Genomic DNA, 16,321 nt, shown 5'->3' on the forward strand with positions numbered 1-16,321 from the left:
CAACTTATTTGTCTCAGTTCCTTACTGTGCATACTCTTCCTCACAGTAAAATATCACCAGAAATGTTTATTAAAGATCTCACCCATCTCCTGTGGCCACACAAATAGATGGTCTTACTGACCATTTAGGGGACCTGTTCTCTCTCTACCCAATCTTTTACTCTTAATATACCTGCAGGATCTCTTGGAATTTCCCTTAACCTTCCCTGCCACTTGGAACTTAAGCAGTCTTTTTGCCCTCCTGATTTCCCCCTTATGTATATTCCCACGCTACTTATCCTCAAGGATTTGCTTGATCCTGTCTCTCTAAACCTGATGCGTGTTTCCAAGGTGGAAGTCAGTTTGCTGAAAAACCATAGTGCTGTCCTCGGCAGCTTTTCTTTTCGAATATTTTTATTAGTTTCTACGTAGAAGAATACAGAGTACAAGTGTATATAAAAGGTCAAAAAAGATAAAAAAAAACTACCAATTACATTATATCTGTTCATAATAACAATCTCATTACCCTGTATTCATGTAAGTTAATCAATAGTTATATCGAACTATACTAATTTATTACAAAAAAAGGGTCTAACCCCTACCAAGTCTGAAGCTGTTCATTAAGGAGAAAAGAAGGTAAAATACCTTCTCATATAATAAAAATTAATAATAGCCAACATCTGAGTTTAAACAACGAATTGAAGGTTTTGAAAATAATTCAGAAAAGGTCCCCACAGTGTTTGAAAGTCTTGACGAGATTCAGAAATTGAACAACAGATCTTCTCTAAATCTAAACATGACATAACATCGCATAACCATTGAGCATGAGTAGGAGGAAGGCAGCTTTAATAATAAGGCTTCTGTGGTTTTGTCTGAACTTCTCATTCAGTGACCTGGTGTCACGTAATGCCTCTGTATGTTTTTTTCCCTCTGTTGTGCTTTTGTATGTTTTGTAAAGCTATGTAAAGCTATTATGTAAGAGCATATTTTTGTTGACCAATCTACCTACTCAGAAATAGGCCACTTTCTAATTTTATCAGTATATTACAATGTACGAGCATCAAGGTGAAATAATATAAGTATGTGACTGCAGTGGCATAGTGACATGATGGAACTATAAACCTGTTGCCCTTTTCCTTCTTGGTGGTAATAATCAAGGGTTTGGGAAAAACGTTAGTGAATAACTGCAGTGAAAGCTGTAGATATGCTATTGTGTCCAATGTGTAGAGGTGATGAACAGCAGAAACATTTAAAACGTTGGTTTTGTCCTGGTATGTTTATGGAGCTGCACTGATCTTAAGGGCTGTATTTTATCAAAATTGTGACGTGTTGAGCAGATAAAGAAAAGCTTTTAGAAGGTAGTTACAAGCCACAGGAGTCCCAGGATGATGATGGTGGGGGACTTAGCAATGTACCACCATTTGACATTAAGGTTGAAGATAGGTATTAACTGCCACATGTACTATGTGTGGATATTCACCATTATGCAGCCTACACCTTGGCTGCCTAGGTCCTCAGAGGTACAAATGTAGACCACTTCACTTTTTGAGGAGCTGCAAATGAAAAGAAGACCATTGATAGCAGCTGTAGATGTTTGTACAAAGTACAGTCCAATGGTAATGTCCTGTGAATGGACTATGTGATCTGCTTCAGCTGCAGTCATTTTCCTATGGCCAGGACATGAGTTCAGCCAGTGGAGTGTTACACTGAAATTCAGCTCCTTTGTCTTTTGAGGTCTAGAGCTGAGGGGAAAATCCCATTGAGCAGATTATCAATGATTAAATACCATTTGACAGCAGTACTGATGACACTTTCCAAATGCTTTGCGTGGACTGGATGATAATTTGATATGTCCTCTTTTTAGTGTACAGGACATGTCTGAGCATATTTCCACATTACTGGGTTGATTTCCTGTGCTGAAACTTTACTGGAATAGCTTAGTTAAAGGTGCAGCTGGTTCTGGATTGTAAGTCTTTAGCAACAGAGCTGGGACTTGATTAGTCCCATAGCTCTGGTTATATCAGTGCTCTCAGCTACTTCTTGATATCATATAAATTCCATCAAACTTACTGAAGGCATCTGAGATGGTAGAAATGTCAGAAGGAAGGCAAAGGGGAGGGGGCTTTGTGGTTCTAACATTTAACTGCTATTGATTCTTTGGGGCACTCCTCTGTTTTTGTGGACGGTTGCGAAGAAAAAGAATTTCAGGATATATATTGTATACATTTCTCTGACATTAAATGTACCTTTGAAACCTTTGAATGGCATCATCTATATATTACTTCTGGTGGAAGATTGATTCAGATGCTCCAACCTTGCTTTTAGTACATACAAGCCAGTATCAACTACTCTCGTGTGGATGTTGTTGGAGAATTTTCACTTTTTAATTCACCATTACTCACAATTAGATATGATTACAATGTAAAATATTTGATCTGAGCTGAATTGCGGATTGTGGTAAAGCTTTCCTCTGTTATAAGGCTGCCTTTGCAGTTTAGGATGCATGTTGCAGGTTCAGTGGGTTGGCACTTAACTTTTACAGTGATGCTAGAAAGTTCATTAACCTTGTAGAATTTTCTCTATTTCTGCATAAATATGACCTAAAATATAAGCAGATCTTCACGTAAGTCCTATATCTAGATAAAGACAACCCAATTAAATAAATAACACAAAAACTTATACTTGTTCATTTATTTATTGAGAAAAATGATCCAATATTACATGTATTTGTGGAAAAACTATGTGAACCTCTGGGGTAATGCTTTCTACAAAAGCTATTTGGAGTCAGGTGTTCCAATCAATGATGTGAGATTGAAGGTGTGGGTTGTAGAGGTGCCCCACCCTATAAAAAAGACACAAAGCCAGGTTACTGACAGAGCCTGCTCTTTTCATGGAAGATCTGTTTATGTGCACCATGTCTCGATCAAAATAACTTTCAGAGGACCTTAGAAGAAGAATTGTAGAGATGCATCAAGCTGGAAAAGGTTACAAAACCATTTCTAAAGACTTGTGTATTCATCAGTCCTCACTAAAAGAAATTGTCTACAAATGGAGGAAACTCAGCACTGTTGCCACTCTCCCTAGGAGTGGGCATTCTACAAAGATCACAGCAAGAGCACAACATGGAATGCTGAAGGAGGTGAAAAAGAACCCAAGCATAATAGCAAAGGACCTATAGAAATCTCTAGAACCTGCTAAAGTCCCTGTGCATGTATCCACTATAAGAAAAATACTGATTAAGAATGATGTTCATGGAAGGACACCGTGGAGGAAACCACTGCTTTCCAAAAAAAAACCCATTCCTGCCTGTCTCAAGTTTGCTAATGACCACCTGGATGTTCTACAATGCTTCTGGGACAATGTTCTGTGAACGGATAAGACAAAAGTTGAACTTTCTGGCAAAAATTCACATTGCTATGTTTGGAGGAAAAAGGGCATTGCACACCAACACCAAAACTTTATCCCAACTGTGAAGCACGGTGGAAGGAGCAGCATGGTTTGTGGCTGCTTTGCTACTTCAGGGTCTGGACAGCTTGCAGTCATTTAGGGAACAATGAATTCAAAATCGTATCAAGACATTTTACAGGAGAATGTCAGGGTAGCAGTCCATCAACTGAAGCTTAATAGAAACTGGATAATGCAACAAGACAATGATCCAAAAAACAAGAGTAAATCAACAATAGAATGGTTTAAAAAGAAGACCTTTGGTGTTTTGGAATGGCCAAGTCAAAGTCCTGATAGAAATGTTGTGGAAGAACCTGAAGCAAGCAGTTAATGCAAGGAAGCCCATCAACATCGCAGAGTTGAAGTACTTTTGTAAGGAGAAGTGGTCTAAAATTCCTCCAAGCCGATGTGCAGGACTGATCAACAGTTACTGGAAATGTTTGATTGAAGTTATTGCCATACAAGACTGGGGCAGGGGTGGGTGTTCACATTAGTTACTGAAACCAAAGGTTCACATACTTTTTCCAACAAATATATGTAATATTGGATCATTTTTCTCAATAAATAAATGAACAAATATAATACTGTATGTGTTATTTATTTAATTGGGTTTTCTTTGTCTAGTCTAAAACTTTCAAGAAGATTTGATCACATTTTAGGTCATACTTATGCAGAAAAAGAGAAAATTCTGCAGGATTCACAAACTTTCTAGCACCACTGTATGTATATATCCCTACTGCTGTTTCTTTTGCTCTTCTCAGAATATGATTTTCTGACTAGACTGAATGAGATATGATCTAGGTCTTGAGTTTATGCATTGTAGGGGAATACAACTCTGACACAGCAGAGTCGCCAGATCTTTTCTCATCTATAATATTTAAGACAATAATAATGCCACACAATATGATGGAGAATTCCTGGGTGCTTAGTCTGGACATACTGATGCAGTTATGGGCAGATACTTTGACATCAGAAAGCTTGGTGAGGCCGTGATGTTTTTGTTCTATCTCACATCCTGGTTCTCGCTAGAGGTGGCTAGTTTAATTTGTGGAAGTGCTACTAGATTATTTGGCATTGAACATTGATCCCTCATCCAGTGCATGTTCTGTGTCCAGGAGTCTGAACTGAGGGTTTTGTGGTACAATTCTGTGACTGCATCTCTGGCAACTCCAAAGCACCTTTCCTAATTTGGACATAAAACTCCACAGGGAGAACTTTATAAGGTTGTCTTGACAGGAAGTGTGTTTAATGTTTCTGAATATGATACCTTGTTGATGCTGGGTCTGTCTGTTGCTTCTTTGATTTTTTTTGATACAAGTAAACAGGACATGAGTTGAGAGGGGGCAAAAGTTTAAGGGTAACACGAGGGGGAATTTCTTTACACAGAGAGTGGTAGCTGTGTGGAACGAGCTTCCAGTAGAAGTAGTAGAGGCAGGTTCGGTATTGTCATTTAAAGTAAAATTGGATAGGTATATGCACAGGAAAGGAATGGAGGGTTATGGGCTGAGTGCAGGTCAGTGGGACTAGGTGAGAGTAAGCGTTCAGCATGGACTAGAAGGGCCGAGATGGCCTGTTTCCGTGCTGTAATTGTTACATGGTTATATGGTTATTATACCATTTTGAAAGGTCCTGCTGTCTGTCTGAAGTCATATATAGCACAGGTGAATAAGGCTTATACTCTCCTCTCTGAAGAACATAATGAATTGGATAGGTTAAGTCAATTATCCAATAGCTTCATGGTCATCAAAGTTCTAACAGAAAGGTCTGCAGAAGGTGAAGGAAACCTTGTTGCAGAAGTACAGTATAAATATTGTGTAGGTGATAGGACATTGGCAGTGTTGCTACCAAGATCATCGGATCTCCCATTAGAAGAGCGAAGCAGCTGTAATTACGGAACGGCTCAAAATTTTTAACAGCTGCATTTCCACTTATCCCCTCACTCAAAAGTCGAAAATTTAACAGAATTAAAATCAGAATGCAAAACAAAATGATAAAGTGGCATAACTGGATGCAGAAAGACCTCCATTCCTTTTATAAAATTTATCAGTTGTCAACAGTCACATCAAAGGACCTGTCATACCACAGTTTATTCCATCCATTGCAAATAGTTCGGCATGGAAAAGATGGGCCAAAGGGCCTATTTTCTATGACTCTATAGTCATAGAATTGTCCAGCATAGGACCCTTCAACCAACTATATCCATGCTGACCTTTTTGGAACATTTACCCTAACCTCCTTTGTCTTTTCTGCTTTGCCTATTTAAGTGCCTGTCAAAATGTCAGTTAGTGTTTACAGCTGATGCCACTGTTATGGCTGATTAAAATTGTGCCACACAAAAGCTGTAACTGGGAAATATTGAAGACTTTATTCTAAATTGGATTAGTAAGTATGCAGATGATACTAAGATAAGTGGCGTTGTGGATAATGAAGTAGGTTTTCAAAGCTTGCAGAGAGATTTAGGCCAGTTAGAAGAGTGGGCCGAATGATACCAGACGGAGTTTAATGCTGATAAGTGTGAGGTGCTACATTTTGGTAGGACTAATGAAAATAGGACATACATAGTAAATGGTAGGGCATTGAGGAATGCAGTAGAACATAGTGATCTAGGAATAATGGTGCATAGTTCCCTGAAGTTGGAATCTCATGTGGATAGGGTGGTGAAGAAGGCTTTTGGTATGCTGGCCTTTATAAATCAGAGCATTGAGTATAGGAGTTGGGATGTGATGTTAAAATTGTACAAGGCATTGGTGAGGCCAAATTTGGAATATTGTGTACAGTTCTGGTCACTGAATTATAGGAAAGATGTCAACAATATAGAGAGAGTACAGAGGAGATTTACTAGAATGTTAACACAAAGTACACTGCAGATGCTGTGGTCAAATCAACATGTACAAAAGCTGGATGAACTCAGCAGGTCGGGCAGCATCCTTTGAAATGAGCAGTTAACGTTTCAGGCCGAGACCCTTCGTCTGGTTGTGTTTACTAGAATGTTACCTGGGTTTCAGCACTTAAGTTACAGAGAAAGGTTGAACAAGTTAGGTCTTTATTCTTTGAAGCGTAGAAGACTGAGGAGGGACTTGATAGAGGTATTTAAAATTATGAGGGGGATAGATAGAGTTGACGTGGATAGGCTTTTTCCATTGAGAGTAGGGGAGATTCAAACAAGAGGACATGATTTGAGAGTTAGGGGGCAAAAGTTTAGGGGTAACACAAGGGGGGAGCTTCTTTACTCAGAGAGTGGTAGCTGTGTGTAACGAGCTTCCAGTAGAAGTGGTGGAGGCAGGTTTGATATTGTCATTTAAAAATAATTGGATACGTATATGGACAGGAAAGGAATGGAGGGTTATGGGCTGAGTGCAGGTCAGTGGGACTAGGTGAGAGTAAGCGTTTGGCACGGACTAGAAGGGCCGAGATGGCCTGTTTCCGTGCTGTAATTGTTACATGGTTATATGTTATATGGTTATTCACAGCAAGAGGAGAGGAAAAGTCCAGGAGGATCCAAGAGAGTCTTACTCTCCTAACACAATCGTCAACACAAAGATAACAATAAAAACTTAACTATTGGTTCAATAGTTAAAAACACCTTCTTAACTTAAACATTCTGAATATAGTCAGGTAAATTTATAGAGTTACATATTTACAAGGGTAGCACATCTTAACTGGCAGAACCGCTTTGCATATTCAACACTGGTGTCTGTTCCAAAAGCCAGAAGCTCAAAATATTTTTTTATTGAGATACAGCACAGAATAGGCCCTTTCAGCTCTTCAAACCATGCTGCCCAGCAAACCTTGATTTAACCCTAGCCTAATTACGGGACAATTTACAATGAGCAATTAACCTGCCAACTAGTATGTCTTTGGACTGTGGGAGGAAACCAGAGCACCTGGAGGAATCCCACAAGGTCACGGGGAAAACGTACAAACTCCTTCCAGGCAGCGGCGGGAAATATACTCCCTTTGCTACATCATTGAAGGATGGCTCCATGAATATGCAACTAACCAGAAGGTTAAGCCACAAAACAGATCTACCCTGAACTGTGCATTAAGTGGCAGGGGTACAACTTTGCCTATCTAGTTTCAGTGTGGAAAGAGAATAATTGGTTTTACTACCACAAAGCATCAGTTGGAAGTTAAATTGTGTATGAGTTTTATTCCCTGAAGACAGGTTTTCATTTTATTTAATCCATAATTATACTATCAAATCAAATAATGATCCCTAACATGCCTTCCTCTTGACCCCGGACAACTTATAGAACATTTAATTCAGTAGGGCAGAAAAAATACCCTACACATAGGATCTCCTCCACAATTACTCACTACCATCTTCCTATGTGGATCTGCATCTATGCTATCTATTACCCCTAACTGGCTATCCATAACACTAGTAGAGACAACAATAAATATTCCAGGCACTAGATCACTTCCTTTACTTGGATACATGCCTGTTCATATTGTACACAGACTTTCAGTACAACTCTGAGTCTTGCCACTTGCAGAAGTCAAAAACATAGAAAACCTACAGCACAATACAGGCCTTTTGGCCCACAAAGCTGTGACAAACATGTCCTTACCTTAGAAATTAGCTACGGTTACCCATAGCCCTCTATTTTTTTGAGCTCCATGTACCTGTCCAGGAGTCTCTTAAAGGACCCTGTCGTATCCATCTCCACCACTGTCGCCGGCAGTCCATTCCACACACTCACCACTCTCTGCATAAAAAACCTACCCCTGACATCTCCTTGGTATCTACTTCCAAGGATCTTAAATCTGTGCCCTCTCATGCTAGCCATTCCAGCCCTGGGAAAAAGCCTCTGACTATCCACATGATCAACGTTTCTCATCATCTTATATACCTCTATCTGGTCAACTCTCATCCTCCGTCGCTCCAAGGAAAAAAGGCCGAGTTCACTCAACCTATTCTCATAAGGCATACTTTCCAAACCAGGCAACATCCTTGTAAATCTCCATTGCACCTTTCTATGGTTTCCACATCCTTCCAGTAGTGAGGCGACCAGAACTGAGCACAGTACTCCAAGTGTGGTCTGACCAGGGTCCTATATAGCTGCAACATTACCTCTCGGCTCCTAAATTCAATCCCACAATTGATGAAGGTCAATGCACCGTATGCTTTCTTAACCACAGAGTCAACCTGCGCAGCAGCTTTGAGTGTCCTATAGACTCAGACCCCAAGATCCTTCTGATCCTCCACACTGCCAAGAGTCTTACCATTTAATACTACAATCATATTTGACCTACCAAAATGAACCACCTCACACTTAACTGGGTTGAACTCCATCCGTCACTTCTCAGCCCAGTTTTGCATCCTATCAATGTCCCATTGTAACCTCTGACAGCCCTCCACACTATCCACAACACCCCCAACTTTTGTGTCATCAGCAAATTTACTAACCCATCCCTCCACGTCCTCATCCAGGTCATTTATAAAAATCACAAAGAGCAGGGGTCCCAGAACAGATCCCTGAGGCACACCACCGGTCACCGGCCTCCATGCTGAATATGACCTGTCTACAACCACTCTTTGCCTTCTGTGGGCAAACCAGTTCTGGATCCACAAAGCAATGTCCCCTTGGATCCCATGCCTCCTTACTTTCTCAATAACCCTTGCATGGGCAACCTTGTCAAATGCCTTGCTGTTCTTTGATGACTTGGGTGTATCAGAGATGGGCAGGAGTCAGAGTACAAAGGACTGCAGGACACGTTTGTGGAGTGGTGCGGGAAGAATCACCCAATCCTGAATGTTGCTAAAACCAGGGAGAGGGTGATTCATTTTAGGAGGAAGAGGACTGTGACGAGTCCTGTACACATTCTGGGAGTAGAAGCTGCGGTAATGCAGGAGTACAAATACTTGGGTGTTCACCTCGACAGCAGACTTGACTGGAAAACCAACACCATGGCTGTTTACAAGAAGGGGATGAGCAGACTCTATTTTCTAAGGAAGCTGAGATTCTTTGATGTGTCCAGTAGGATCTTTTACCAGTCTGTTGTAGCAGGTTCAGTCTTCTTTGCTGCTTTATATTGGGGGAGCAGCGTTGGTGCTGGTGATGCTAAAAGACTAAATAAACTTATCAAAAAGGCTTGATCTGTCCTTGGCTACAACGCAGACTCTTTTGAGTTAGAGGTGGAGAGGAAGTCACTCAACAAACTGTTATCCATTATAGACAATCAGGCACATCCTCTCCCTGAGCAGAGAATAAGCAGAGAAGCACCTTTTCAAATTGGATCGTTACAGAAAATCCTTCCTACCAAATGCAATAAGCATATACAATGGTTCATCTCTGTCTGCCAGAAGAACACACATCATAGTACAATGGTCTCTGTTTTATTATTTTGTACATTATTATTGCACATTGGTACACTATATTATTACTATTTTTACATTATTATTATTCTTTATTATTAGTTAAGCACACTGCTATGTGTATTTTTAAATGTTGCTGCTGTAACGAAAGAATTTCCCACTCGGGATCAATGAAGTTTTATTATTTTTGTACTCTTGATTTTAACCAGACTTTAAAATGCAGCTTTGTTGTTCAGAACACTTTGCTCGTTGTCTCCTTCCTTGCTGGTCCATTGCATTATATATCATACTTTTACCTTCACCCGTTCAGTCTCTGATAACTGAAACTATCAGACATGGCTATCAGTAGTCATTGTGTGGGTTGGGGGGACCAGCAAGGTGACTATGTTTCAGGTTCATAGGCAGCAGCTCGCATTCTATGCTGTGACAGAAGATTGCCATAATAATCTGACAACATGTCTCTCAGTCCCTTTCGTCTACAGGAAAATTTGGGGTGGTCTCTATTTGAGTGGCTGCAAGGATCTCACCCCAATGGCATTCCCCCCCCCTCTACTGTCCTTTTGCTCACTATCTCAAAAGGGCCCAGCTCATTTACATTCAATCCTACTCGAGCTGGGATGGTTGCCTTCAGATGCTCTGCGTTATTTCTTCTCTCTCTTTTGGCTTCATCTGTCTTGCCATTCAGGTTTAGAGCTTGATGTCTCTGTCATAACTTGGATCCCTTCTCATCTATTTCCCAATATATACTGATCTGTATAATTAATCATCTATCTCCAGAACCAGCTGCCATTACTGAATACTTTTAACACTTTACTCACAATTTGCAGAAGTGTGCTCTCTGTCTCCTGCATTCGTATTCCCATTTCTTTCATTCACAGTTTCCCTTCCATTGGCAGTGATAAGATGTAAATGAACGGGTTGGTGTTTATCATTTAGATTCTCTGTAGACACTGCTAAAATGGGTGGACTTGATCCCTTGTTCTGTCTGTGAGGGCAACAAGAAGGTGAGTCATACCATTTAACCCGAGTCCAGTGTTTCCACTGGCTGCCTCACCAGGTCTGCACACAAGCATAGGTGTCATTTGTCAGAAGAACCATCTGTGGTCCTGTCCACCTGGGAGTAAACCTTGCCCTTTCAGGCAACTTCCTTACCATGACTTGGTTACCTGGCTGAGAGAGGACTCGCTCCCTCTGGCTCTCTCTCTCTATTGCTGCTGTTTTGCTTGGTCTTCCAATGTGAGAACTAGGTTACAATGGTCTTCACATCTCCATATAATGTTCCTAAATTGCTTTTCTCAATTTCTGATGACTCATGCATGCTCATTCCCTTTCTGCTCCTTACTCTCCCTTTTCTGGTGTGTCTTTACTTTAATCGCTGCTACCTCTGAAGGCAGCTGCACTACTGTTACCAGCTCTTGACTGTGTTTGGCCCTTACCCTTCAGACCTTCTGATATTATTCTCTTACATTGTCCCATTTCCTGTTTCTGCTTGGGGCTGCTCACTCTGTGTCTGCTCTGTGAAACATACATGCTCGCTGTCCCTGTCGTGTCTATGTCATGTCTCACTTTCCCAGATCTGTGATAGCACCTGCATTACCTAGTGTGTTGTGGTGAACTACATATACCTGTCTGGACACGCCCCCTGCTGACTGCTCCTGTGGCTCCTCCCACAGACCCCAGTATAAAGGCGATTGAGGCCTGAGCCCGGCCCTCAGTCTCCAGGATGTAGTATGGTGGTCAACTACTGCTTGTTCTTTCTTCCAGGCAATAAAAGCCGATATCTCGCCTTCACGTCTCAGAGAGAGTTATTGATGGTGCATCATGTGTCTATGCCTAGGTCAGCACCTCATTGTTTGGGTATACACAGAAGCCTACAGGAAGCTGCACTCTCTCTATACCAAGTACCCGAGGTTCACTCCTCTCTGCCCTCATTGTACTGGTAATGTAAATTGTCCTTCCAGTCATGGGAAAGGATACATCAGTTATTGATACTGATGACCCTGTGTCCACTAACATATGACATTGCTGACTCCCTAATAAACCTTTTATATATATCTGTGAATGCCCACTTCAGTCAGTGGAAGCAGGTGCCATCTGTTTGTCTGACCTGGACAGAGCCATACTGAATATTCCTGATCAGCCCCTGCTTTTCCAAATCTACATAAATCCTATCTCTTAGGATTCTCTCCACTAGTTTCCCTGCCCTTGATGTGAGGCTCATCGGCCAATTGCTAACTGGCTTATCTCCACTGCCCTTCTTAAATAAGAGCACCCTTAGCTGTTCTCCAGTTCTCTGATACCTTATTTGTGGCTAACGAAGATGCAACAATCTCGACTGGGACTACAGCTCTCCTCTCTCTAATTCCCACAGCAATGTCCTGTTGAAGGATCTTGTCCCAAAATGTCAACTGTACTCTTTTCCATAGATGCTGCCTGGCCTGCTGAGTTCCTCCAGTATTTTGTGTGTGTTGCTTGGATTTCCAGCATCTGCAGATTTTCTCTTGTTTGCAATGTGTTCCATCTCTAGGGATTTATCAAACTTCACGCATTCAATGACATCTAACATTCCCCTCCTTCTTAATACTGATCTGCTCCAGGTTGTTTGGTGGATTTATACTGGTGGGCGCGTGCTGACAGACTTGTTATGATGCATTTGGAATCCTTGTTTATTTAACATGTTTCCATGCCTGCAAAACTATATTACCATTTCCTAATCCATCAAGCTCCACAGTTCCTAACCCTTTATACTATTTCATTTGGATTTATCCTAAGCACATTTAGCTACATTTATCACGGAATTGTTATGACACAAAAGAATGCCATTTGGCCCTCAGAGTTTATGCCAGCTCGTAAAAGAGAAATGCTATCAGTCTCATTCCCCTATTCGTTCCCCATGGCCGTGCAAAATTTTCAGTCTTTGTTCACTAGACTGAGGAGATTAGGTCATCTTGGTTTGTATTCACAAAAGTTCAAAAAGAGTGGATCAAATTGAAGCTTACAAAATTCTGCTAGAGCTAGACAAACTGGATGAGAAGGAATGTTTCTTCTGGCTTGGGATAGCTAGAATTAGATGACATGTCTCAGGAAACAGTACTAAGAACTTTTTACACTCAGACCGGTGAACCTATTCTTCACCACAAAGACCTGTAGTGGCCAAGTAATTGAATTTTGAAGAGGGGGTAGATAAATGTATGGAGACAGAAGTCATCAAAGTTTCTGGGAAGAGCAGGGAAATATGGTATTGAAAAAATGCAATAGACATGATCATTTTGAACAACAATGCAAGCTTGAAATGGCAAATGGATTACTCCTGTTCCTATTTTTCCATATTTCTCTGTTAGATGCCTATCCAATTTCCTTCTGAAGGAAAGATTGATTTAGCTTCCAGCACACTATACTGTGTGCAATGACTTCCAGTCTTCAAGCACTTCATAACCATGAGGAAGTCTGCAGATGCTGGAAATCCAAAGCAACATATGCAAAATGCTGGAGGTACGTTGTCCTCATTTTCTTCTTTAAGAAAATTCATTTAACAATCTGCTTTTAGAAGCATATTTCCCCTATTTATTCTACTTGTACTTGAGGCAAAGATTCATGTACACCCCTCCAACTTCATCTACTGCATTTGGTGCTCCAGACATCAGCAAGACCAACACAGACTAGACAACCAGTACAAAGCATTTGGCCACCCTGAGCTCTCAGTTGCATCCCATTTCAATTTCCTTACCTATTTCAACACCAACCTGTTCACCTCAGCCTCCTCAACTATCAGGGTGAGGAAAGTGGAGACCAGAAGAACAACACCTCATATTCCACCCAGGTAGTATAAACAATGAGGTAACCATCATCTACAGTATATATCCTAAATCCACCCCTACACCCCTTTGCTATTCCAACTCTCCACTGGTCTCCCTATTTGGGACTCTTTTCCAAACCCCACCGCAATCCATCCCATCACCCATCTTCAACACCTTCCTGTCTCTGTTCCCACACATTTCATCCACAGGTCCTTCCTTTCTCCTCCCCATCTCATCTCTTCCCCATATAGTTTTGTGACATCTGCCCTTCATCTCTCGCCTAATTGTTCCAACTGTCACCTTCCTTACTATTATATTTAAAGGTAGTCTTTGCATTTCTGCTTATCACTGTCCCAAATGTCTTCACTTTCACTTCCCCTTCCCATACCTGGCTCCCTCTGCCACTTTTTTTGTGTCTACTTTCACCTATCATCCATCTGCCTCTCTCTCCCAGCTCTTCTCTTCCTCCTCCTCTATATGGCTCAATCCATCCATAATATTTAACATCACACCCCCTCTTACTCCAACATGCAACTCTGGCTCCTGTGTCACCATGACCCCCTTCCCCTTTTATGCTGGCTATTCCCCCTCTCCGCTCTAAGTCCTAGTATAGAGTTTGATCTGAAACATTGACAATTCCTTTCCCCCACCCACAGGTGCTGCTTGACCAGCAGGTTGTCTGTCGCTCCAGATTCTAGCATCGGTAGTCTCTGGTATCTCTATTTCCATTCTAACATTGCAGTTGAAATCCCACTTCTGGAAACAATTTGCACCTGTTTTTCCAGCGGTCCCATACTATCTAAAGTTTGGCAATCAGGATTAGATGCAATAGACTAGCTGTGGCTATGATGGTGTTCTGAGCAGAGTGAACTTAAGCTCTCTGCTTCTGTGCTTTCCAATGCTGTTCTTCAATCTCAGGATCACATATGTTGTGCTAACCACTCCTTTAAAATGACCTGCACTTCAAGGAATTTGTGCATATGTATACCCAGTTTCCTCTGCTATTGCACACGCTTGTAAATTGTCCAGTGAGTAGGCAAGGGTTAAATCGGGGGGGTTGCTAGCAGCATGTCTTGAAGGACTAGGAGCTTAATCCATGGCATCTCTCTAAATAAATAAATAAATAAATAAATAAACAAATAAATAAATGAATGAATGAATGATCATCACATTACATTTCTTTGATGCATTCTTCCTGCCACATGTCTATTTATTCCACTAGCAGATTTTTTAAACAGTCTGTTATGATCCCCCTCGCTGTTTTCCACACTTCCAAGCTTTGCATCATCTTCATATTTGAACATTTTATTCTGCTCACTCATGCGCAAGTCATTTATATATAAAGAACATATGCAAGCTGTGATTCCAGCTTTGAACCCTTGGGAACACTATTGTCAATTATCCTCAGATTTGAAAAGTAGTCACTGCTATCATTGACTGTTTTCTGCCTTTAAGCTGATTTCTTATTCATCCTTCAAAATACTCATTAATTCCATTGGTCTTAATTTGCCAAAGAACTTCTTGCGTAGGCCTTGATCAAGCATCTTCTGAGAATCCACGTGGCAACATTGCATTTTTTTCCATCAGTCTTGCAAGTAAGTCCCAACAACGTGCAAACTTCAGACGTGCTGGGAGGCAGATGCAGGCACATCCGCAGCCACATACTGTCCAACAGCGGAGCCCTATCTTGTTTAAATGTGCAGGCATGACACTGGGAAAGGCAGCACCACGATTAGATATTCATTTCAATAGGTATTCCTAGGTGTAAATGCTGTTTTTAATATAGGAAAAAAAAATCAATTACTTTGAAATATCCTGCCTTAAAATCTCTGAATACACCCCCATTCAGGGACCTAAACAGGTGAGGCAAGACTTCACCTATGAACCTACTGGGGTCGCCAATTGTACTAGCTGCTCCCAGTGAGGCCCTCCCCACTTCGGTGTGACCCGTCATCAATTTGGGGACTGCTTTATTGAGTACCTCCACACCATCCCCCACAAGTGGGACTTCCCAGTGGCCAAATGTCTTTAATTCTGATTCCCATTCCCATTCCGACCTATCAGCCCATGGTCTCAACTTGTGCCACAATGAAGTCACCCTCAGGGTGGAGGACCAACACCTTATATTCCGTCTGGGTAGTTTCCAACCTGAAGGAATGAATATTGATTTCTCCTTCTAGTAAACAAATCCCCTCCCACTTCCTCTATTCCTCACTCTGACTTTTACTTTTTCTCACCTGCCTATTACTTCTGCCTGGTGCCCCTCCTCCTTTTTCTCTTAACGGTCCAATTGCTTCTCCTATCAGATCCCTTATTCTCCAGCCCTTGACCTTTCCCACCACCTGGCTTCACCTATCACCTTCCAGCTAGCCTCTTTCCCCTGCCCCCACCTTCTTATTCTAATGTCTCCCCCTTCCTTCTCAGTCTTAAAGAAGGGTTTCGGCCCAAAACACCAACTGTTTATTCATTTCCAGAGATGCTGCCTGACTGGCTGAGTACCTCCAGCATTTTCTGTGTGTTTCACTGAAGATATTTAATTACCGTAAAGAAAGCCTCATAGGTTTCAGCAGGAGACAAAGCATACCCTCAACTTTAACTCCAGTCAATCTACTCTGGTGTCATGAACTCAGCAGTGGGCTACTTCCAACTAAGACCTCACTGCACCTTGTTTTGTGCCTCCTGGCTAAGTAAGGTCAATATAATTGGCACTCCCCATTCAGCCAAAGTGGGGCCCACGGATATTGAATCTGGGTGCAGGCTTAATCCAGCACAATTTGGTCCAA

General features: G+C 41.4%; 1 long non-coding RNA gene across 1 annotated transcript in view; it reads left to right on the forward strand.

Annotated features, from left to right (window-relative positions):
• Positions 1 to 13,826, forward strand: part of LOC140731804 (uncharacterized) — a 198,723-nt gene extending 184,897 nt beyond the window's left edge. The window contains exon 4 of the long non-coding RNA XR_012099921.1: positions 13,083 to 13,826. This is a non-coding gene — a long non-coding RNA (uncharacterized lncRNA). The remainder of the gene's footprint in view (positions 1 to 13,082) is intronic.
• The last annotated feature ends 2,495 nt before the right edge of the window (positions 13,827 to 16,321 follow it).

This window comes from Hemitrygon akajei, chromosome 8, assembly GCF_048418815.1.
Source record: "Hemitrygon akajei chromosome 8, sHemAka1.3, whole genome shotgun sequence".
Lineage (NCBI taxonomy): Eukaryota > Metazoa > Chordata > Chondrichthyes > Myliobatiformes > Dasyatidae > Hemitrygon > Hemitrygon akajei.